This window comes from Pseudonaja textilis, chromosome 8 (genome assembly GCF_049901715.1).
Source record: "Pseudonaja textilis isolate UNSWEBS1 chromosome 8, rPseTex1.2, whole genome shotgun sequence".
In the NCBI taxonomy this organism is placed as follows: Eukaryota; Metazoa; Chordata; class Lepidosauria; order Squamata; family Elapidae; genus Pseudonaja; species Pseudonaja textilis.
In genome coordinates this window covers 16,940,582-16,956,612 of record NC_141997.1, presented here as the reverse complement: position 1 = coordinate 16,956,612, position 16,031 = coordinate 16,940,582, and positions in this window count along the sequence as shown.

Sequence of the window (16,031 nt, the reverse complement as noted above, 5' to 3'; positions counted from 1 at the left end):
GACAATGTGAAGACGGATATAAATTGTGAGTAAATGACTACAAAAGTATAGCACAAAAGATATGTAACCAACTGACACACTGTATGTATATAAAATGGAAGACGATTTTATGTTTTTATGTTTTTGTATGTTTATGTTTGTGTTTGTGTTTAAAAATAAAAAACTTTATTTTAAAAAAAAGAATATTTGCTTGCTATCATTTTTAATGCTTTCAACAGTGGTAGAGCTTCCAATGTACTTGAAAAGTTCTTAAAAATTCTTTAAAAATGCAAGAGATATTCACAGATGAATCTGCCTGAATGTAGCCCACATTGACCTATATAGCCCAATCAAACTTCAGGAGTTGAACATAGGAAATGTTTTATGTATTGTATTATGTCATAAAATGTTTTATAAAATGTGCCAAATTTCAATGCTACTGGAGCCGTGAGCCCAAGATTTTGGGTGCATAAATTACCTCATTTGGTTCAAAAGTTATTACACTATTATGCACCGTTTTGCCCAGTTATAGGCTATGGGAACAAACCTTTTAGTAATATATACTATAGATATTACAGAGAAGGTAAAATTATATGCATCTTAATTATATTAATATAATTTAAATAAATCAAATTTAACTTGCCTAGTTCCATCCATTTCCTATCCAGGCACCTCCTTTTTTTTTATGATGGATGATTCTTTGGAATGTTGCCCAACTGACTATAACTCCAAATGAAGGTGAGCTGTGTTTCCAAGACATGGCAAATAGGAGTTTCATTGTGATGTTACTAATTTAACAACTGCAGTGATTCACTTAACAATTGTGCCAAAGAAGATCATACAATGGGCAAAACTCACTGAACAAATGTCTAAGTTAACAATAGAAATTTTGGGCTCAATTGTGTTGTATGTCAAGAATTACCTGTATTAAACTGTTTTATTACTTTTTCATTCTACAATAATCAGCAATGAATGACTTTTAGCCGTTAACATTATAAAGACATTTAAAAAGCAAGGAAAATAGAAAACTCATAAAAGCCGTCAGTATCATAACCAACAGAGATTGCAGCATTATCATCTTCCAAAAATTCAATTTTGACCATTTTCTGGAATACCATCAGGTTGGGTGTCAAGCTTTCTTCTGGAGGGAGACTATTTCATCATATAGTCCCAATCTCCAATAAGTCCTGGCTACAAAATCTTGGCTGCTCAAGAGTATCAACCTAATGCAAAATGACCCCTTTCCATATTTGTACTTCTGTGATTGTATATCCACTGGCTCTTTTGTTGATGTAATAGCTTCATATAGTTATGTGGTTGACACAATGATTCCTGGTTTGGATCCCAGGTAAAAATAAAAGAGGTTGCATCACTACTTTTTTGAGCCTGGCTTTTCAGTATCTAGTCTTAATAGATGCTCACCTTGTTGTTCCCATATCATAAGCCAGTGGCATGACACTGTCTGAAAGTATTTAACTTATCAAGATTTGAGCATAAGTCATTGGAAATAATGATCCAAACAAACAGGTTCTACCTGCTGTATCATTTTCATCTTCCCACAAAGCTATTTTAAGCTAATGTACATACAGACCAGTCAACTGTTTTTCCATAATTTGATGCATAGAATGTTCAAATTAAACTGTTATTGACAGAGTTACCACCGTAAAGAGGAAACACAGCCAGATCCCTTCATGAAGGTACAAGATATAAAGCACATGTTAGAAATAGCGTGTACATCCAAATGGAAAAATAAGCACCAGTTGTGTACAAACTATCACATCCAATAATGTGAAGGTACAAAGTTTACAAAATGAAGTCAGCAACTGTATCCCGGACACATAAAAAGTATAAGCAAATCATTAGCTAAAATGGCAGCCTCAGGGAGTAGATCATTTCACATCATTCTTGAAACAGGTGACTGGTGAGAGACTGTATTTGGTTTCTCAGAATAAGGGATTCCTCCTAGTCAGAAATATATATAGAAGAAAAGAGTGTTCTAAGTGTTTGGCTAGCTTGTAGCCATTTTGTCTATTGATTATCATGCATGCAAAACTTGGAACTGAAGGATTGGAACTCAATTTTCCTTGTTGACACTAACATATGTATATATCCCTTTTGTTCTTAATAAATAATCATTGTCTGACATTTGGAGTATATGCAATCTGCATGCACGTCTCCAGGTATCTGAGAAATACTCATACAATTGGAATGCCATAAAAGACTTTTCTTGTCATACCTTGTGAACAAATTGGGGATGTCCCAAGAAGGATCAAAATAGCCAAGATGGCTGCTGTACAATCAAAAACCCCAATCCCTTTTTACATGCATCAAGCATGAAATGCATGCACAAGAGGGGTATGGCTTTACTTGTGTGGCCATTGGCATGATTTGGCTTTTTTGCTAGCCTTCCTCCCCTCCCATGGATGTGTCTAGACTAAATGAAGCTTAACATGGTCTTCTGAAGACAAGCTTTCATGACAATGGTGTATCAGGGATGGAAACATCTCTGTTTTATTTGGTTTATGTTCTGCAACCACACAGGCACCATTTCTGTGAATATAATTGCTACCTGTTTATAATCTCATACAACTGACTCACAATAAGGAAAGCTCTGTTTGAATAATCTTCAGCATCATTCACCTGAAGATGGAAGGGTTTTTGACAATTTTTAAAACTTTATATCCTAGGTTTCTTCTGAAAGCTCAAGAGAATCTAGATAGCACTACCACTTCTATTCTTTTCCTATAATATCCCTTAGCAAAGGCAGAAGAAGGACAAATATGATATGTACATAATGGCACAATTACAAGTATTTTGTGTGCATTTTCAGATTGTGACACAGCTATATAATTTTGGTATTCCTTGAGGATATCATTCATGTGTCACTTTGATGCCATTATGATTTGTCTTGGGCACCACTACCTGTGCAGTAGAGCTGACAACTATAGGACTTGGGTCAATGTTAATGAGTTTTCAGACCATAGTGGACCTAAAAGAATGTTACTAACATCTGACCGAGCTTGATGGGACTACCATAATTTTGCATTCAGTAACAAGTTTATCAAAGTATATTGTGTCCATAAAAATACTGGCTGGAAAACTACTTACAACAACCCCAACTGCCATCTGTGGCAATGAGTACAATTCCTACATACACCTGAGTTAGGTGTATGTAGGTTAGCCTATCAGGTTGAGCCTATCCTAGCTATTCTTGGCTTGTGAGCAGTATAAAATAAACTCCAAAATTAACAGTCAAAAGTGACATCCATTTTACTTAAATTGTTAGCAAATGGTGTGCCAGAAACAAAAAGAAGGCATCAGCATGAGTCTAACTCTGGACTCTTCCTTTGTCTGAATGAGTGTTCAATAAGATTGTAGCATGTTTAGCTTGGATCATTATTTCCAAAAATGTTCTCAAAAAAGCCCAAGTCATACTAAACAATAATGTAACAACAACAACAACAACAACAATAATAATAATAATAATATGGTGATGGCGATGATGATGGTGCATGTCTTTGTATTCTGTTATCTTCTCCAATTCTCTCTCTTCTATTTTGCTGTCTCCAGGTACTGCTACATTTGGCTGACATGATGATGATGATGATGATGAACAACAACAACAACAACTATAGATGTAGCAGTACCTAGAGACAGCAGAACAGAAGACAAAGAAGAACTGGAGAAGTTAACAAAATACAAAGACTTACAAATAGAAATAGAACAACTGTGGCAAAAGAAAACAAAAGTAGTACCAATAGCTATAGATACTTTGGGTACAATCTCAAAACAACTAAGCACCACTTGAACTCCATTGGCACTGACAAAATCACCATCAGTCAATTGCAAAAGGGAGATTTACCCAAAGCAGCTTACATCAACAATACCTTTAACATTATCAAAAATCAACTATACCAGGTTCTTGGGAAGGACTCAATAGGCTGACATCAGGCTGACTGAGACAAACCAGTAACCGGCTCTCAACTATGAAGAAACCTGTGTAAACTATTACAGCCCAAAAATACATAAACTGTATAAACATGACCAGGAGGTACTAGCTTAGACTTTTGACTTTGGTTTTGTATTTATTAAGTTTGTGTGTATACAAAAGAGATTAATCTGCAAATATGATTGTTGTACTTCAGCCTTTACATTTAGAATAGAACATTATTACAAAATATATGCAAAAATCTCTAGTGTCTAAAGAAGGGGGCCACAACCATGTGATTTGGCATTAAAATGGATGGGTTTTTGATTGAGATCACAGCCATCATTTTGACTACCCCAGACAATGTAATTTAACTTTCTTTCTTGTTCACATTCAACTTCTCAGCTTTTGTGAGCTGCCAGAAAACCTTAGAAAATGCTTTTATTGACCATAATAGTTCTCTGATCATTTGGATAGAATTTTTTGACTCAGGGTCTGTGGGTAGCTGCCATAATGATAGTGAAGTTATATGTAGATAATGAATTACTATTTCTTATATTTGATATCCTAACCGCTAACTGTAGGCTAACTGATGTATAGTTTTTTTTAAACCATACACCTAAGATATAAGAAACCCACTTTGAGGTTTATTTCTAACAGATTTTATTTCTAATTTTAAACTCCTAAAGACCATATATTCATAATTCACATTTCATTAAAGAAAAATAACACACACATACTAGACTTAGAGTGTATCTAAAAAGGTAAAGCTTGATCATCAGAAAGGCTGAATAAAAACAGGTTGATGCGTTTAGATTGTGGTGCTGGAGGAAATGAAAATTCTTGAGACCGGAAAAGAACAAATTGTTCAGTACACAAGAAAAACCAGACACACTAATAACAAAGCCAAAGTTTAAATATTTGGGATAGCTTATGCCAAGGCAAGAAGAGTTTGATGCTTGGAAAAAGATTTCAAAAACAGGCCTTGAGGAGAGAAGATAGCTAAATGCTATCTGATGACACAGAACAGGAATTTACAAGCACTCCCATAAGAAGTTATTGGCAGACAATTCTGGTGATGTGGTATTGATCAGGTCACCTAGAGTTGGAAGCAAATAAACTGAACAATATCTGAGTCTGAGTAAAATTGACGTGTCTCTCCAATTTTTTGGCAACAGCACGCATAAGGCAAAGTTTAATATTTATTGTTCACATGATTACTGACATTGTTAATAATAATATGAGCATAATTTTGAAACAAAATTGAGTTTTCTGAATTTCACAACTACAGATAGTCCTTGACTTACAATGACACTAAGGCCAAAATTTGTTGCTAAGCAAAGCAGTTGTTAAATGAGTTGTGCCTCACTTTATGACCATTTTTGCCACAGTTGTTAAGCAAGTTACTGCAGTTATTTATTTAGCATATCATACATAGACTAGCAATATATATTAACATTTCATTTAGATTAGTAAAACAAAATAAAATATACATGTTAAAAAGATTTGTGTTTAAATACCAATGTCTGTAGACCTTTAATATAAAGCATCTTTTATATTAAAGAAATCAGATACTGAATTGGTATATGCCCTTAGCTTACAGCCGATCATGATGTGATTTACAGTTTGAATCACTAGTAGATCTGGCTTCCTCAGTGGACTTTGCTTGTCGGAAGCTGGCTACAAATTGTGATCACATGATCCTGTCATAAATAAATGCCAGTTGCCAAATGCCTGGATTTTGATCACATGACATGGGGATGCTGCAACAGTCATAAAGCATGAGAAATGATCATAAGCAGGGGTAGAACCTGTAACTCTGAAGAGCAGCAGACATAGAACCGGTTCTATGTCTGCTGATGTTTTTGCTCACCTGCCCACCCAGGCTCTTACCTGACCTTTATTTCCTGATTTTTTCAACTTCAACTGCCATGCGAGGCACAGCTACAGTTAAAAAAGCAGGAAAAAAGGGCTTATTGAAAGGCTGCTTCTCTGCACACAGCATGCTGATGATTATTTACATGCGCACGCCGGCAGTGTCCAGGGAAGCACATCGTAAATGACCGAACCTCGTAAATGACCGAACTGGTAGTTAACTCTGTCGGATCCCACCCCTGATCATAAGTCACCTTTTTCAGTGCCGTTGTAACTTCAAATGGTCATAAACAAGTAGCTGTAACTCAAGGACTACCTGGACCTATCAGAGGCAGGGGAGAAACTATGTGAATGGTTTATTTTATGAGATATATCATATGATGATTTAAATCAGAATCTGAGAAGAGATGAAAGTTGTTTGTATGGTCATGAGAAAACATCTGGATTATCATGACATTACAATTCGACTTCGAACTGCAAGCAGAGAACTCAGTAGGGAAGTGTCCACAATTATGGTTCCCCAGGGGAACCATATTTGTGATGAAAAAGCAGAATCTACATCAGAGACTCTCAGCTATTTGCTGTATTTCAGAAAGTGTAGAAAGAAAACAGGCATATTGGAAAGCAGAGGGAAAATCTAGTTTTGTAGGCTGGGTTTGGTGCAATAGTAAACAGCTACTGGGTCAGGGCCTATGTGTAGATACATAGTTCATGGGCATGCAAGTTCAACGTGAATAAAGAAAAAGACAGAAGACTTTGGGAGGTATGAGTAACCTCTCCCCTTTTGAACACTATACAATCTCCATCGTGGCCTTTCCTGTTGCAGAGGTTTCTCTCCATTAGTGTGTTTCCAGCTCTATACACTTGAAGGGAGAGAGGAAGAGACCTATAATAATAAAAGATATTTAATCATTCATTCAGTATGGTCACTCATCTCAACCAATGACTCTGGGCAGCAAACAATATTAAAATATTTTTTTAAAAAAATGTGTTGCGCATTGTCAGAACCAATGGTCACTAGCAGAGTCCTGAGATGGGGACTCTTCACACACTCAGGGCCCAGGCCCAGGTTATTTTGAAAAGTCAGAAGGATTCGGCCATCATGATTGGAAATGTTCAATGGGGTGGGTGCTATGACAGAAAAGGCACATATCCTGGGCCCCACCAACCATCATCCCTTGATCGATGGAGCCTGGAGCATGCTTATTCTGCGATCAATTACATGGGGGAGAAACAACTGAGCTTTTGTGGCTTTTTTGCCAGTTTCTCTCTACTTGTCAGTTTCAATCACTAACCCTGAAACATACAGTCAGGCCAGTTTAAGTTCATTTATAGGACCTTGCTGGTTGTACAATCGGGACAGTTTCTCCTCCTCCTCACCAAGGCTATTTCTGCTCTAGTGTCTACACTCATGTCACCTTATTTTAAATTGGGAGGAGTCGAAACAGGGTTTGAGAGGAGTAAGCAAAGTAGTCTAGAAAACGCCTGAGAAAACTCTTCCTCCCTACCCGATTCATCTGGCAGTGTCCCACTTTTCTGGACTGGTTGGTGAAATCCTTCATCATTGCTTATTAGAGTCCTGTTCTCAATCCCAAATTATGGGTTTGGGGAATTTTCCACAGTACCTATAAATCTTGCAAATAAATAAATAAGCTCTCACCAACACATCCTACAAGGATGGAAAATTTGGGAATTAGTGCTTTCTTTCATTTAATTGTGAGGAAATAATTGAGCAGGCAGCACTCCTCACCTATCCAGCCGTTAGCCGTATTTCTCTCTCCTAAAGAAGAAGGAATTAGTGGGACTCTCCACTTTCATCCTCCTGGATTAGGCCTTGCGCCATCCCAGGACGGAAGGGTGAAGCTCTACCCCGCCAAGACCAGGAAACAAGCTCAGCAGGGCCTTTGGAAAAGGCGAAGAGATGAAGGTTCTGCCAGATATTGAGACATTTTTTGGGGGGGGGGGATTTTAAAACGAGCAAGGCCTCGAGAGAAAGTTTGGCGCGGGGGCGGGGCAACTTCCATTCGACTGCCCTCCAGTTATATCAAAAAGGCTGTTTTGGGGTGGGGGGATGGGGTGGAGGGTGCCTTTCGGTTGCTTTGGCGGAGCCGTGGAGCTTTCTCCGTTCATTCGCTGGCAAAGGATTTCAGAGGGGAAACTCGCCCTGTCTTTTCTCCCGGGAGCGTCTCGCGGCGGTGGGCGGATTGATCAATGCATTCGCGAACACCTGGCGGCAGCTTGGAGTGCGCTAGGCGGAGTGCGACAAAGCGACACGTTTGAATCGGAGTCCAAGCGCCTTTTTGCTGGCCGGGTCCCAACACTACGCCGTCCTTGCTATCGTAGAGATGATAAAACAAGGGCTTGGAGACGGGAGATACTCCAGGCAGAGCTGAATACTGTACTAACAACTCTGCAGACTTGCTTGCAGTTACACTCGCCCCCGCCCCCCGCCAAGACTATTGCGATCCATAACTAGGGAATACATTTTCAATGGTTCTATATAGATATGAAATAGATGAGTAAGCATCTTTTTCCTGCAACACTTCAAAGGTGTTTCAGAATTGTTTTTCTAGCGTTGCAGATCTAACCTTAGAAGCCGTGTTTACTCGGAATCAATTATTTGATCAAGATCACAATTCCTACTAGTCGTCCGTATTTTTTATGACATATAATAGTCTAGTATAGCACCCTCGCTAAGCATAACCAGTTTCTAAAACTAATTGTTAAAAAAATGTCTAAAGACAGATTGCATGGAAAACCAAATACATAGAGGTTATTTCTACCTACAAGAATATAATAATACCGAGCAATGTTCCTTATTTATTGACATGGAAGGGATACTTAATTGATTCAGTGGGGGCACACATCCATTGGAATCAACAGGGCAAAGTTGGTGATGTAACCAAGAGGTCCGTTGCTTTTAATGAGACTTGAAATTGATCTGGATGGTTGACCCCATGGGCTTGAGGCTAAAAAGAACTGGGACCAGCTTACAATTGTGTAAATTTTGAACCTAGAATTCTCAGTTTCTTTTCTGAAAGAGAAAAGGAAAATTAAATTTAAATTTAAGAAATTTAAATACAGTGGCATGATTTCTTCAAATGTGCTGACCCATTTACTCTGTCCAAATTGAATTCTGACTTAATAAGAAATTCAGTTTTATTTCAGTGCAGTATAGATCAAAAAATATTTAAAGACAGATGATTAAAATTATATTCTCTCTTTGAGTCTAGACATTGTATAACTAGTACTAAAGCTCAGTGCTCAATTTGTATTAGTGACATGATTAGGATTATAAAGTAATAAAAGCTGTCATCCTAATAACACAATTGATGAGAAAGCCAGGATCCTTGAAATTCCTCTTACTTCTGAGTAACTAAGTATGGGATTGTACTGCAAGAACCTGATCTCATTCAGTTCACTGGGGCTTTTGAATAGATATGGATAGGATTGTGCATAGGATCAGATTGATAAACTCATCCAACCACAGCCAGCCCAGCATGACACAAAATAACTCCAAATAGAATGACCAAATTTTATGACTCACATTATACGGGTTCACTCAGAAGTAACTTTCAGTAAAGCTTACTCCCACAATCTTTTGCAGTTTAACTTTGGAAGGAAGCCCCACTCAGGGCTATCTTAACAGCATTATGGGCCCTGGGCAAAGCAGTGTACTGGGGCCCCTACGACAACTACTCACAGGAATAAAAATGTAAATGGTTGATAAAATTAAACATACATTTGCATGTTAGTATTAATAAAAAAATCCAGTAAAATGTAATAAATAGGTTTCTGTATTTATATGACACAAGGTGCATTGAAGGGTTAACATACAGAGATTAGTATGGGGCCCCTATGCTCGTGGGGCCCACGGGCAAATGCCCTCAGGCCCATGCGTTAAGCCCTGACCTCACTATATGCTCAGCAGAATCTATACCTACCCCCAGATCAGAACTAATTTCTTTAAATCTTCTTCAGGCCCAAAGAGAAAGACCCCACTCTATATTGTATTTAGTGGTCCTCTCCTCTGAATTGATGCTACAAGCCAACTGGAAAACTGGTTGCCCTGTCTCCTCAGTTCTAAAAAATATGGTTGCAAGGGAAGTCAGTATGCCTCGAAAGGAATGGGACTCCTTGCTTCCAATAAAATAAAGTTAGGATCAGGATTTTAAGGGATTGCCCAGAACTTGGTTTTCACGGTTGACTTTTATAGCTCTTTATTCTTCCGCCAGCCAGAAAACGCTTCGGCTTCTCATCCGCTTGCCTTAATTTCAACTCTGAAAAGCCCCGCTCTGTACTCTTTAACAGCAGCACCGCCTCTTCGCCTGGCAGAGCAACAAGAAATCCTTGGATTATAAGGGCAGAAAAGAACATACAAAAGCATCGAATGGAATTCTGAGCGCCAATCCCGATTCTAAGAAGGCTGGTGTGGACAGACTTTCAGTATCGAGACTGCGTCCAACTGACTTCCTCATCCCTCGCCCCAAATGCAAAGGGCTGTCGCCTCCTGGTTGAACTCAGTTCCGAGGCGGAGAGACCCTTACTGATTCGAACTATTGTCTAATTTCAAGACAGCTTGCTTCAGGTGCACCCACCCAACACAAGCTAACAAGACCTCACACCCCGGTTGGAGATGTTGATTGGTGGGTGGTTATTCTTCGGTGAAATACAGCTATTTGGGGAGGGGGAGGTCAAACCAGTGCGGCAGCAAATGGTATACTTCCTAGCTTCCTAGGTATGTGTGTATGGAGGTGGGAACTGAAGGAGTTTCTTGAAGGGAAGAGCCCTAAAGTTTAAGATACAATTAAGTTTCTTTAAAAATCAAAGTCGCCCCCCCCCCCCCAGAAATTTCTTCTCGTTTCTGGTGGGTGCTGCGTTGGAAAGAAGAAACTTATATGTGGTATCCTTCAACGTGGGACTCATCTAAAAAGTGTGAAGGGGTTAAAACAAAAATGAATCTGGAACAATCTTTATTCAGTAGCCTATTCCAATCATGGTTTTTAACTTTATCCAGAAAAGCAGGAAAGGAAAATGTACGCCTTTCCCTTTTTCTACAGCAGCCCTACAAAAGTGAAGCAATTGTTCATGTAGGTATCTTGTCCGCGTAGGGAGTTATTGATTGATAAATGATGTCCTATTTTTACAAGATGATTCAAGATATTTATCTTTGCAGAGGTTTGTTCAGAGGCTGCTGGCGTTCTGAAAAATCTCCCCCAGTTTTCTATTTGGAAAGTCCTTCTCTTCTGATATCTAAGGGTTGAGCACCACTTCCAGGTATCCAAACAGAGCTCTCAGAATGTCCTGGAGCTGAAAGCATTTGTTTTCGCTGAGCCCATCCCATATTCATGTGTAGTCAGATGGATAGAGCCCCATTTAGGAGATACTTAAAATAGATTCTGTACTCAACCAACCTATTAAACTCCCATTCTTAAACTAGCTCAATTGCTGGTTCAATTGCTTATCTGGTTTGACTTCAGCATTATCATAGTAGTAGGACCTCAGGAGTTGTGACACGTGCACCATGATTTGTAGGAGGGGGATGTTAATTCAATTAAGGTTTTCTTAATAAACCTTAATGAAGCAAACTATAGAGGTTGTGTGAACCAGGTCCCTGGTTACTGTCCAGAAAGAGATAGAAAAGAGTTTGGTGTCATTTTGAAGTTTAATTAAGAAGTATTAACAGGTTGTTAATGGCAACAGTGAAGTAAACTTGAATTGGCTATTGACCAAAACCATTACTTTCCAGGCCTACCATATCATGGTTAACTAAAACTCTCTAACAGTCTTACATTCCATAAAGTCTTGCCTAAGTCAATCAAAGTCTCTGGGAAGAGCAACCACAAGTCCAGCTGCTTCCAGAATAAAGAGACAATATGCAGGACTGGACCTTAAAACCTGGGCATCTGGTTCATGGGAAAGAGAAATGAGTTGGTGCTGGACAGGAATGTGGATTGTCCTTTCCCTTCAGTTAATTAAAAAGTTTCTGTTCCAGAGATTATGAATTATTTCTGCACATATGAGTATTGACCTCTGCCCAGTCTACAAATTATTTCCTGGAAGAATTGGATGAAGGGAAGGAAGAGAAGGAAGAGAAGGAAGGTGATGTGGATAATGATGACTGTGTCACACCCATTGTGCCTTTTGCAAAGAGAAACGTGCATGAGGCTGTACTGCTGCCCCTCAGGTACAGATAACAATCCATTTCTAGCAGGTTTTTTCCCCCATTACTTTCATAACTTCTCACCCATCAAACTTGTATTGAGGAACATAAGGAAACTTGTTGCCTCAATATTAAAACTCCAAAGCTTGGGTCAAGGAGTGAAGGTAACTGTAAATGAAGTATTTGTGCTGAGAAGGACAGTTGGACAGAGGAGCTATCTTGCTTTCCTTTCCTTTCCAACCACTTTTGGAAACAGAAGGGTTGACTGTCACTGACAAATCTTTCTAATGCAGAAATCAATGAATATTCCCACTATCCCTCCACTATTAAGAGCAATAATACATCCTGTCTGCATTTTTGTTCGAGGTCAGGCTTAATCAAGAAAAGGCTGCCTCTCCATCTTTGTTAATTAATCTGTTCTTTGTGCCATTGGAAGAATAGGGAAACTCTTAATAAGGATTCATCACTTGAGCATAGAATTGGCTGGAGAATTCTGGGAGTTAAAGCCCACAAGTCTTAAAGTTGGCAAGTTTGGAGACCTCTGCCTTAGGGCTTAGCCACAGTTAAATGAAAAATGGTTTGCTTCATCAAGTTTCCTGATTAGCAATGGTTTACTAGCTGAAGGAAATCCAGCTCCTGGCTGTCCCTCTTGACTGGCAGAAAAATTGTCAGAGGAAGGAGATTGAGAACGCACAATGTCTTTGGCTCTTTAGAAGAAAAGTGCAAAATGGAAGTAATAATCGTGGCTCTAGCAGCAAATAAATTCAAATGCTAACAATGCTGGTGTGTCGATTGGCCTGTGACAGAAGAGTAACACCTCCATCTAAGCATCCTTCTTAACAGCTAGATTAAAGAGTTAAGAGAGCTCCATTAAAAGATTTGCTGTCTGGGACATCTTCCTCTTACTTTGGTTTCTGAGAAACCTCGAAAGCCAGGTCTGAATAGTCCTGGCAAAATCACTTACTTAATCCCCCCTTTTAAAATATTCCTATTTTTTAATCCAGGGGTCTCCCACCTTGGCCATTTTAAACCTGGCGGACTTAAACTGCAAAGCTGGTGGGGAATTTTGGGAGTTGAAGTCCGCCAGGCTTAAAATGCCCAAGGTGGGAGACCTCTGTATGTAATCCAAGGAGCCGACGACTTCCTTTGCTGGCCAGAGCGAGACATCCCGAAGCGCTCCGAGGGTGACATCTCAATCTGGGGCCGAGAGCCACGCGAGATCCGCTTCGGGAGGGCCCTGCTCCCCTCCTTCGCCTAACCGCAGCAAGAGGCGGGAAAACCCGCGAACCGCACCAGAGCCTCGGGGTGGGAACCTCGCTTCAGCAAACCCACCCGAGCCACCCCGCTAGAAGAGCTTCTCCCTCGGCCGGCCCAAGTAGGCTGCAGCAGGGGCGGCTGGACGCCTGCGCCGAGCCAAAGGGCCGTCTGTCAGCGGCAGCGCCGTTTCTTTTGGCCCTGAGCTTAGTCCTGAAGCCAGAAGCCCCCGAAGGGGGAGGGGGGAGGAAAGGAGCTGCGTCCGAGCTCCGGCCAGCCAGTGGCTGCAGCTGGATCCCGGCTTCTCAATTAGATCGGCCAGAGGCCAAGCGAGCTCTCCCGTCCCCCCGGCATTGTCTGAGCCAGCCAAGGGAGCTCGACAGCAGATGGGCCGTGCCGGCTGCACTCCTCGTCCGGCCCCGCCTCCTTCCCTTCCTCCTCCCGGGGCCGAGATAGAGCGGCCGCGCCAGCCCGCCGGACTTCTTCTCGCTGAGCCCCTGGTCCTCCAAGCGAAGGAGCCAGGCTACGGCCTGGCGCGCAAGGATAGGAAGCTCCTTCCCTAAGGCCGAGCGGATGCCCTCTATTGCGGCTGTGTCGCCGTCGCGGGGTATCCTTTCCCCACATCGCGGGCGGGAGAAGCGACCGGTTAAGTTGGAGCCGACTCAAAAGTGAACTCCGGGAGGAGCCGGTGATGCCGCGGGCCTTTCTGACTAGAGCAGGGAAGGAGAACGAGCGCGTCCACTGGCGGCGTGTGAGAGATCAGCGCTTACCGGCGATCCTGAAAATGCCTCAATAAAACCCAAAGCATTAATTTTTACAGGACGTCTTGAGTCAGCCTTTGGCTTTATTCTATACTTTAATTCTTAAAGCTGACCCCCAAAGACTAACTGCCGAAGAGCTGGACTCCCGCGCAGGTATTTTTGCGCACTTTTCTTGTCAACAGCAACGAAGCGGTTTTTCCTTTGAGTTCTTGCAGGAAGCTTTGGGAAGTTCTCTGATTAACTCACAGCCTGGGATTTCCTAATGGTCTCCCATCCAAGAACTAACAAGGTCCAAGCCTGCTTAGTTTCTAAGCCTAAACTTGGTCCAGCAAGACCACCCCCTTGCAAGATTGACACACTTGCCTGAGAGCAATCCCTACCAAATTCACTACACTGACGGCTGTGTAAAACTTTTTGAGAGGGCACTCCTAAGTCCATAGCCATGACTTTTGTGTCCACATCTATCCACAAGACATACATGTGACTGGTTTGGGGTTTTGGTTTTCTGATGATTCCTGCCATGTGAGATTCATTACTGCTACTGATTAAACAAATCCTACATAATTTGTATAAAAATGTATGGGTTATGGTTTGTTTATACCATTTTAGCTCAATCTGTGAGATAGGCTGCACTGAATGCCTTTGACATTCTAGTCCACTGATTGGTGTGTGTCTGAATGGGTAAACTGAGGTCAGGGTATAGCCAGGAGACCCAAAGGTGTTGAAATCTCCACCTTCTTTATTAAAGTGAGGAATGTAAAAATTTCTCCGCCGCCATTGCATTCCACCACATAATGATTTTAGTCCTGTAATGTAGCATGATGTCAATAGTATTACAAACAAGTCGTAGTTGATTACTTATCAGTTCTTATGCTTCCCAGCTGTATTGGCCAAATGAGAAAGTCTTGACCAAGAAGCAAAAGGAAGTTTATTCCCTGGTAATTCTGATGGCTTCTTCAGCAACAGTTCAGATTAGCATGGTTCTCTTCCCAGTTGCAGTGATATAATCTGTCCATCCTTTCTAAAAAAAATAAATAAATCATGCTTGTTTGTGTACTCTCAGTGGTATAAAGAACAGATTACACAGCAACTTTTATAGTGTCAATTCTACTGCCATGAAGGAGAGAGTAAGGTGGACTGTCACTTTTACTGAACCAGGTATAATAAAGAATTTGATTTCAAACGTAAGTGCTTGTGAGGGCATGCAAAATGAAATAAATAAAGTATGAATGTATGGGCATGATTATCAAGTGGTGTGCAATCCCAGAGAGATTTCTAGTGTGCAATATTTCCAGGAATCACCTTTATAATTCCGTAAATCTTTTCTGAAAATAGTGGGGAAATAACAGTTACTTGTAATGGCATCCTCATCCTCTCTCCTTCTCCCTCTCCTTTGGGAAGGCTGGTCGTAAGACCTTTCTTTTGATTCTTTCTTCTCCCTGCACAAAATTCCTCTGAACATTGGAAAACTGTAGAAAGACAGTGTTCTTTCCCCCTTCTTTCATTAATAAATTTTCCTTTTCCTTCCTGCCATCCACATGTATAGAAAAAGATATAAGGCAGTGCAGGTTCTCCCCCGCCCCACGGCAGATTTCTACTTTAGTGGGGGTGGTGAAAATCACACCTTTTCCTTTGACTTAAATATCTGGAAACGAGAACCCACTTCCCCAAAGCTGCTGGAAAGTCAGATCTTCGGGAGAAAAAATAACTATCCTGCCAAGAAAGTATCTTTCTCCTTAAGCAGTATAGGTAACTGACCAACCGAATTGTCCAGATCAGCTGGAATATCTGGTTTCAGCTTTTTGGTACCAACAACCCTAAAGTTTTTGGCTCCAGTGGAATACTTCTTGGTCTGATGATGACAGGCATAATATGGCCTTTCAGATTTGCTACATGTTCTAAACTGAGAGAGGGGGTATGTATTACAGTTACAAAGATGTCAGCATATTTCAATCTCTCTGTTCTTTTTCCCCCTTTTTTCTTTTTTCTTTTCTTTCTTTCTTTCTTTCTTTCTTTCTTTCTTTCTTTCTTTCTTTCTTTCTTTCTTTTTCTCTTTCTTTCTTTCTTTCTT